The 10,028-nt window shown below is 38.7% G+C and overlaps 1 long non-coding RNA gene across 4 annotated transcripts in view; it reads right to left on the bottom strand.

Annotated features, from left to right (window-relative positions):
• Nucleotides 1–7,573: 7,573 nt before the first annotated feature.
• Nucleotides 7,574–10,028, bottom strand: part of LOC111268751 (uncharacterized) — a 25,561-nt gene continuing 23,106 nt past the window's right edge. For all 4 annotated transcript variants that reach the window (XR_015314359.1, XR_015314361.1, XR_015314360.1 and 1 more), the window contains one exon: nucleotides 7,574–7,897. This is a non-coding gene — a long non-coding RNA (uncharacterized LOC111268751). The remainder of the gene's footprint in view (nucleotides 7,898–10,028) is intronic.

Consider the following 10,028-nt stretch of genomic DNA (forward strand, 5'->3'; position numbering starts at 1 on the left):
TTAGGGATAGTAGATCTATTATTGAAATACACTATAAGGTGATATTTTTGTCTCGTCACATTTTGAAAATATGTCAAAGCCGAGCATGAATATCCACATAAAGAACTGCGAGCAAACTTAGCCGTCTTTTGGGTTTTCCAAAATGTGTTCACCCCTGTTTTCCGTCGCAAAGTTTGCCATTTAATACAAGCCGCAACTTGCTACACACACTGTGACATACTGAAGCCCGTCTTTTATTGAAGCAGACATGTTACTTTTAGTACACGACATTAATATTAAGCAATAACCGCAGGGAAGTTGTGCTTTAAGCAAGGACATATATACTGTGTTACGTAGCTTGTAATCGCTACCGAGAAGAGAGACACGTGTGTTAAATGTGACTTTTCTACTGCACGTTCTAAAAATTATCAGGACAAACACGACATATAGCTCAACTGCGTTCGTTCGTCCGTCTAGCTGGAGCTGGGCTCGGGACCCAAGCGAAAAAAATGGCCTCAGATCAAGCATGTTTGTCACTAACAATAGGTTCAAACTGCTGGGAACAAGGCAAGAATGTATGGTAGTGAAATGCACGCCAGTGGAAACGCCAGTCACTGTCGACTGTTGAATGAAGACTGTTGCTTGGCAGGTCGGCAGAAGCTACGCCTTTGCTTAAACCGAGGCAAAGGCATCACGCAAACATCCTATTGCCGAACTTTCTCGTCCCACTAACAGTTATGCACGTTAATACCGCATGGAAAAAAACCAGCACTCAGTCACTCGGATTTTGAAAGAGAAAAAAAAGCGGACGAGGCGACAACATCGCGGCCCCCAAGATCTCCGAACAGTCAGACTGACAAAGTAACCATGCAAAGCAGCACCGGGCATATTTAGGTTCAGATATGGTTCTTGCATATTCGGAACTGGCTTACCACTTTCCCTGCTTTCCCAATTTTAATCGAAGTTCCGAAGAGGTATTGAATGAAAAGGACATGCGTTGGATATTGTTTTTATTGTAACGTCGTGCTTTCTTTTTACGAGGCTTCGGGGTTTATAGCAAAACACGAGATTGCCAGGCAAGTACATGCGTATACCAGTAAATACGGAAAAAATGACACGTTTCTAAACTCACAATCCGATATCGCACTACTAATCCAATTTCGGTTGAAACAAAATTTCCATTTTTTTTTGACAGTGAGCCACCAGGAAATAGTATTATAATAAAAAGAGTCTACCTAGCATGTCACTTTAAATTACCGAAGGTCAGGCTATTAAATAATAAAACGATTTAATTATGCACATAAAGCACGCTTTTTAGTCTTCTCACTTGGGAGAAATTAGGAACACTTCGAGCATGCCATAATCAATCTATTAAAAAAAGGGTTAAAAAAAGATGATCGATCATGAGAACATATGGCGCCATTTCAGTGCCGTATGTTGAGCTAGCCCGATACCGGTAACAACAAATAAGCGACAATATCGGCACTAACGTAACGAACAATTTCACCTTCAAGGACGTTAACATAGATCCTGGATAGAAAACATTATACCCGGGCAGTCTTTATACGTGTCACATGCCTGTAATAATATAAAGTATTGCACGTTCTTCAATAAATTCAAGGTTCGACATTACTTGGATTGATGTTTTGATTTTTCCTCTGCGTGGGCTTTGTTCATGGGGTGTCGGAGCAAAAGGGGAAGGCTCTATACATGACGAGCAGATCCGCTAAATTTTCTAGCTAGTATCTTCAGCATCAGATCCCTATAATGTCCCCGTAATCGCCTATCTAACTCAACTTCTGTGAAAGAGATTTGCATATGGTTACAATTTAGATGCTGCTACAATCCCAACAGCGTTAAAGCAGAACACAGACGAGTTGCTAAAGAAGTTCTAGCCAGCCTTGGTCACTTAATTTAATGTAGCACATTAAGGCATATTACATATATGTAGGCTCACTAGATTTTAATATCTTAACCCGATGTTAACCTATGGGACCAATTCATTACCTTGAAGATTGACGCTAAAAATGAAAATTACGTTTACGAGAGACTTTTGCTTTTTCTACGCTTACTTTCTCGGGAGTTGTTTGTTGCAGCCGTCATTTTAGTCACCGCATCGTTGACGAATCTCGTCTCTAACAAAGCTCCACTACGATGCCAAGCTGGAGTTCCGATTGTAATCGGTTCCACTCGGCTTTCCAATTGTCTTTTAGCTAAAATCAACTTTAAGACACATATAGGTCGCGCTAAGACCTGGAATAGGACGTTTTTTGAGACAAAAGTTTTCGTTCTACACATTCTGAAACTTTTTGAAACATTTAAAATACCGTTATTTTGTTCCATTCATCATAAGGTTGCTCCGGATCCTTGCCGGATTCCGACGATGACGTATAGTTGGTGGGTATAGGGGCTGTCATAACGTACCTAACAAATTTAGTTACAACGTTATACCAGAGTCCATATCTGTATTGCCGCTCCTTGCAGGACAATTCATATGAAGATTAACGTACCGTTTAGTCGTCACAAATGACTCGCATATAATGGGAGACATGAACAAGCGGTGAACTCGTTACCCCAATGCCTCCTTATAATGGACATCCAGTGAGATCGAAAGGTTCTATTTCTTTAATGGGAATTTCGCTTGTCCGCCCATTTCAATTACTGAGAGAAAAACTGTTTGATTTCAACATGGCCAGATGATAATTACCCAAAAAAGCCTAAATTGCTTTCTTTTAGAAATAAGTGTTTGGCAAACGCAATAACTAGCGGCGAAAATTTGAGTGTGTATTAAATGAGGATGAATTATCAACAACGACTTTTAGCATCCAGAGTTATGTGAATACATCTTTTATATTATTTAAGTAAAAACAACTGAGGAGCAGATGTATAATAGTTGACCACCATAATATGCTGTGATACCGAATCTATGATCATAGATTGAATGAATTTTGCTACAGGTATTGTTATCTTGGACCTTCCTGTTTTACCCTTAATATAATGCACAGTAAATAAGCATACCAACGGTTACATCTATACAGCTGAGGAAACTAGGGGCTATTTTACTGCCATCGAAGAATACCTGTATGCGCTCAAAACCCCATTTCATTTTTCGCAGTTATCACTAATATTTTAGATAAGGATATTTTGCATTACCATATTCAAGAACTGTCATTCGTATAGACATATTATATCATTTGGACTCTTTCTTCGTGTTTTGGAAATTCTACTCGATAGTTGTATGGGATTTTATCGAAGTTGCTCATTTGCTGTCTTTTGTACCGTCTATTTTTTGTTGTTGTTTACGAAGTTGTTTAGGGAAGTCCTAAGGGGTTCGCGACGGAACTTGCTAGACGGAAACACGTAACGACGTCCATGCTAATGTATAGGATCGAGCAAGGGCTTCGCAAGTATTGAAGAGACCCAAAGAACTCCAAGAGCTATCAGAGAATGGTAAAATGGAAGCCCATTCGAGTAGGGATTGATGACTCTATTTTTCTTATTCTTATACATATTACCTTGCCGTGAATATGGTAGTCTTTTAGGAGCTTCGCCAATTTTGAGTCTCTTTTCTCAGCTTTCTTGGTCCATCTTTGTGTGTTTTTTGCGTTACCTTGTAGGCTATTAGTTATTATATCGAAAGCCGAATGGCTTATCTCTCCAGCGCTGATGGGCCTGTAGAGAATCCTACAGTCGTTGCTTGTGCAGCTGGAAATATTTCTGTATGCGCGTTAGCCGTGAAGGCCATGCCCATATCTTTTTCAGCACTATCTATATTACCGTTGACCGAGTCGAACAGAGCAACTTTCAGCACATGCCACCCGCTTAGTTGCCTGACGGTTGAATTGGCTTTATTCTATCACTAACCCCCGATGGGACTTTTTCTTTTCACATACTGGTACACATAACACATTCTCTCATTTACACACGGCATAGGATCATTCTTGCACCAAGATACTGCCCTTTATTAACAGCAATATCATCACTACCGCCACCACCATCATCATCATCACGTCGTGTCCTACGCCATTAGCCGTTTCGCGAGGGTAACGTCAAACGGCTCGAGTCGATCTGCTACGTCGGCTATCCACTGGCCGTTATATATGTATAAGCTATTATATGGATACGTGTCGTTTTATCGAAAAATTGCCACTGAGAGGTGGCGAGTACGGGAGGCAATCAATGCTTAACGCATAAGGCAAAGGAAGCCTTCCCGCAGATCTTAGGGCAGTGAGGAAAACCGACAATATGAGGAACCATGTTTAGGTTTGGAAACTGTTGCCACCCAAGGACTGTGTTTTTTAATTTGTTAGACACGAATCATTAGTCATACAAAATAGTCTTACATATTGAATTGGTTCCGAATTCAGTTGATCCCTTATAGCGAAGATAACGTTGCACAAAATAGGATGCGTATGCCTCGTATGTAAAACATCAAAGCAAAATGAAAAGTAGTAAACTTTACTTTTATTGAGTGCTTTACTCAGCTTTACTCTGTGCTCTCATTTACGTACGGAAATAAAGCATGTATACAGCCCGGTTCGATCCTGCACTGATACGTTTCGCTTACATTAGCATGCATATACGTTACTCACTGAGCAGTTAGGATTTGCAAAAACCAACGAAAAAGCGCTCTGTAGGTATATATTGGGACTTACAGCTAGACCTCCCGATCTTCATAGGGTTGCCAAGTTTCGGTGTCAGGGTCTTTTCTCTTTTGATTAGCAAGTACGATATTAGGTCTTTGAGGGCACTCTTTTTAGAGATATATAGTTCTGCTTTTTTCTAGCATCAACTTTCGATCTTTCGTTCTTTACACCGTAAGGGCGAGTTTGTAGAGTTGCAACCCAGTTGGCATACTATGTGGGACATTCGTAGCACTTACTTCTGCCTGCAACTTTTGTCTTCCGATTTAGATAAGGAAGAGTTCTGTTTCTCTTAATGAAACGTTCCCTAAAAAATACAGGTCATAATTCTCGGCTGTTGATCCGTACACCTGTACTGCTCCAAGCAGTATCTAGAATTGTCAATACGTGTTTAAAATAAATTAGACTAAATGAGATATTAACCCTTGTTGCTATCAAGGATCTGTATCAAAATCGTTAAAAGGTGTCGCGTAAAATAGAACTATCCATATTCAGCAGTATTTTTCATATAAAATCAGGACTATTTAATCTAGTTGCCAATCTATTGAAATCATAATGTGAAATATTCCACATGTTAATAGTAGTTGCCCTCGATGGCCTATTGTTGCGTCCTGTCGGAGGGAATTGATGAAGACATGCCATCAATGCAAATTTTCTAGCCTGAACGTACGCACGGTTTCCAATAATGTTCATAATTTTACGCATGGTATTGCTGAGGATTTTTTACAGTTTTACGTCATCCAGGTTTTGTTCTGTCTACTATATTTTTGCTTCTCCACGGAGTTGTGATATCTGAATCCTATTACGATTTATCAAATGAATCTGGCAGCTGCAAATTCGAATACCCTTCTACTAAACACAGTGTAAATGCTATGCCAAAATACAATTACAGGGTACAGTTAAAGAATAAACAAAAAGAACTGCTAACGCTTTTTTTAATCTATGAAGAACGAGTGTCCTTGGGAAGCATTGTTCGCTTCCCTATGATTATGCAACCCTATAAATTGAATGTCATGAACCTATTTTGGCAAGAACCTATTTTGGTTACTGCGCACCAGATTAGTCGTTGCCTGCATTAAGTTACTTCACCGATTCGTATATGCTTGATCAATGCCTTCACAATTAATTTACCTCCGCAACTTCTGGCGCAGAGTAATTGTTTTCGCTTTAAAATATCCAGTAGTTAGACACAATCTCCATTAATGGTTTCGGTTGAAGGACATTGTTGTGTTAGCTTATCATCTGAGTTTGAAGTTAACTTTGAAGTTATAATTTGTTCCATTGACGTAGTTTTGTATAAACAAATTAATTTATTTCAACTACCTTGTTAAGGATAAAAGCACTCGACGTTAAAATGTTATCCATTTAGTCTTTTTGTTTTTGTTTTTTTAATAGGTTAAATTATGTGCGAAATAGATCTTTTAGATACGAGCATATCTTTCAAGTCCAAAAGATGGATCGTTTCGTGGTATGCGCTATTAATATATCATTACATTGCATAGTTAAGAGTTTCTTTAGAGACTTTTGGGCCCTATGAAATGTTAATAAAATGCACCGGACATAATTTTATATTGTATATTGGAAAAATATTATTATTAACTATGTTCTCTATACGAAGCGCAACCGTCGTTGTATTTTCTTTGTTCCAAAACTAAATCGAAACAAATTGCATGAATACAAATAGGTTTACTTAACATCTATAGCTTAAATCAGTACCTAAAAAAGCCTTTGATAGGTTTCAGGCTGCATGTACATCTGCTGTGAGAAGCACTGATTGCCGTGAACAGATTTGTTTTTCCTAACATAGCATTGAAGATGACAGACCATGGTTAAATTTTATACTCCCCTAAAAAAAAAAGCCTTCATGTAGCGGAACTTGCTCGATAGTGTTTGACGCAACGTGCGGAAGATACGTGCAGCATGTCAATAATATGCATAATTGTCGCTTTTTCATCTGTCGTAAGCATAGAAGCACGTGATCAGCTACTATTGTTGTAACTTATGAGGTATGATCGTTGCCGATTCCTAGTCAAATTGCATCCGATTATATACTTGACTTTCGCATATTTATTAAATTAAAATATTTAGTTAATGCTTTTCATAATATCGATCGAATAACCTGTGACAAAAATAAGAGGGGGCGCAACGGAGCAAGGGGCGCATAACCAAATGCTGCAGCCAGGAGGAAACGCCAATAAGATTTGCTGTTTTTTTTTCTAACGCACGGTCTTCTGCCACAGTTCTCGTGATATTGTTATCGTACAGATAGCCCTAAATGCTAAGACTGAATCCTAGTGTTCTGCACGTAGCTTTTGTTTATTTCAGTAGCTACTATTCAGACTAGCCTTTTGAAGTCAGGCGATATGATCTCATCATATATGACTCTGCATCGTTCAGGTTACCGCTTGGGGAATGCTGGTGAAGCTAATGGACTCACAGTTTTTGCCTTCATTATGCCTTCAGCTATTCGCGTCTTCGTGGACCCACTCAAGAGAACATATAACTTTTTCGACTCACAGAAATCGTGTAGCAACAGAAAATTTAATTAACCCCTTTTTTTCTAATGGGAAACCTTTGAACCCATTACGCTTATATCTGGACGATCACAAAGCTATAATAAGATGTAAAATGCCGTCATTTAGCTTTAATTTGAAATAAATTAATTTAATTTAGTTTAAATTTAGGCATAATAGGGTATCTAATCCTAGTTCAGAATTTCACTTTTAAGAAAATAGAAAAAAAATTAGATCTTTTTAAAAGGATTCGCCATATTTTGAATATATACTATGTAAAACTCATATTCACTTTAATCTAGAAAGTATTTTAATTTTGACTATATAACCGCAACTGCCAGCGCAGATTTCGCCAGTAAATAGATGAAATCTCAGCGACCTCTTGACCATCCTATTCTGGCAAGGATGGCACCTGTAAACTGAAAGATCACAACTGAATTGGAACAACATTTAAACAAGCTTTATTTGAATTTTGAAACCGTTCAAGGTATTAATACAAATGGCCGTAGCACTTAGTACATGTAGATAGAGTTTAGTTATGGATAGAGGGTATGGGTGAGGGCGTCCAGGGGCTGGACAATTTACGAACTGCCAATGAACTCTTCCAGCGGACATTGTGCCATATCACGTTTCAGATGTGATGAATCAGGACAGAAGGAAGCTGCTCAGCTTCTGTTCTGTATATAGAAGTAGGAAAAAAGGAAGGGTACATGTGGTTCTAGACGCGGAAGAGAAATGTGTGACGCCGCGCAAAAGAAAGTCCTGAAAGCAAAATAAAATTAGAAGAATATCGTTAAGCCCAAATTTATTTGCATAACCTTCTAACATCTCTATCTTTGCATCCCTCTAAAGCTAACTGCAAGTGAAAGAGAGAGAGAGAGAGAGAGAGAGAGAGAGGGGGGGAGGGGGTAGTTCTAGCAATAACTCACGTATCCACTGAACACTTGAACCGACCTACGTATTTGCAAAATGTATCGCATGGACGCAATCTTTCCCGGCATTTTGCATCTAATTTCTCGATTTTCCTCGTAATAAGAGTCGCTATTTCATTATTCAAATGCGCTCATTGACTAACCGAGAGCAGCGATATGCAGGTCATATAGTTTCATGAATAATTCCTTGATCATCAACAAGCTTATTACACTGAGAACATGTCTAGTATGTGTGAAGACCTTCCACCTCATACGAGAAATAATAATATTATATATAGGAGATAAATTTCTCCTACACGTTGAAGTCGGTGTCGACATAGTGAAAATAACTACGCTCTAAATAAATTCATAAGGATAAATTGTCACTCAAAAAGGAACTTGATCCATTGACGGCAACTGTAGTAGCCGTTTTGGCATCCGATCAATATAGCATTATTTTTATACGCGAAACATAGTGATTACGTTATGTTAGGTTAGGTTCGTCGTCAGAAAACGTTGGACCTCGTCGGGAAACTGGATTTAAGGCTCCTTTTTGTCTTCTTGTTATCGCTGATACAGACGGAACAAGAGCTTCCGGAGGTGTGCGTATCTTGTCATGAATAGTCGAAAACGTTTGCAAGACTAAGATATGTTGAAACGATATAGAGTAAACCAAACAGACTCGTTTAACTTATCTAAAAATGAATACGATTATTTGTACCGTGACATATAACAACGAAGTTTGTTCTAACGTGACAATTTTCGTACAAATCGCCAGGTTCTTGAACTCTTTAATTAGTCGAAACATACTAATTCTCTCCCCTCGCAGTCCGTCCTGGCAATTAGATAACTTATTGGTTATTTATTATTGGTGTTTGTACTAGTGAGTAAACATCAGTTCGGTGTGTCTTATTACACAGTCAATGCTCAGTGATCGTGCTAACAAAAAACGTTTCTCATATATTAATAGTTTTCATAAAATGTCCAAGGTCTTCTCGAGGTAGTTTCGCCATGTTACTTCGCCCCAGTTAGTTAAAGCGATGTCTTGTAGCTTCGAAATAAGCATCACTTGTTGATGGCATTCAGTCAAATCAGGGCTGAGCAAAAACCCCGCATGAAACCTTTTAATTAATATGGTGATTAGTATATAGCAGAGAGCGAGGCAAACGTTTCTAAAAGGAAAACTGTGAACAAGTGGTGGCTCGTCATCGCAGGCCATCGCAGTTTCATCAAAATTGCGGTATATAGGTATATGAGTTAGGCGCAATTGTGCCAGCAAGGATAGCGCGTGATGCTTTCTATCTTCTTCGCTTTTGTACATTTCGTATGGCACCCAGTCGGCTGCACACCCAGCAAGGGGACGCTCATATATGTACACATATATATGTTTACATGATAGTGGTATATGGTATATGACTGTGATATCAGTTGGGTAGATGGACGCGTGCAAGTATCAAGAATGTTCATTTGAACGAATTTCGACCATATATGTTTTACGCTTATGGTAGTTCTGATCACTCTGCTTCGTTAGACATATTTCGTTCTAAGCACAGGATTATTATTTGACGCTGATAGTGTGCTATGCCACCCTGGCTATTTTTTTGAAGTTTTTCCATGGGCCGGTTTGGCAGAATTGAAAGGATCATGTTAAAGTTTCTTTGCCCTTGGATCCAGCTAACAGCGTTTTGTTGACTAGGATTATGGTTCAATATGTCCTGCTAAAGCTAAAAATCTTTCTGGTAAATAGCATTGCGCATCTTTGAACCGTTATATGAGTTTTACGTTACACAAATATAGAATATACGACCACTGCGTATCGTGGTCGCTTATGCGAACGATGCTTTTCTAGAACAGTAGTATTAGTACGTAAATTTCGGGTTGCAACTTGACAAAGTTCCTGAAGTACTTCTGACTATTAACTTGCTTCCTAAAGTACTAATCTGCTTTAGTTGAACTGTTGGTCGTGTGTTGTAGTTTTAAAG

This window comes from Varroa jacobsoni, unplaced genomic scaffold (assembly GCF_002532875.2).
Source record: "Varroa jacobsoni isolate VJ856 unplaced genomic scaffold, vjacob_1.0 scaffold_1317, whole genome shotgun sequence".
NCBI lineage: Eukaryota > Metazoa > Arthropoda > Arachnida > Mesostigmata > Varroidae > Varroa > Varroa jacobsoni.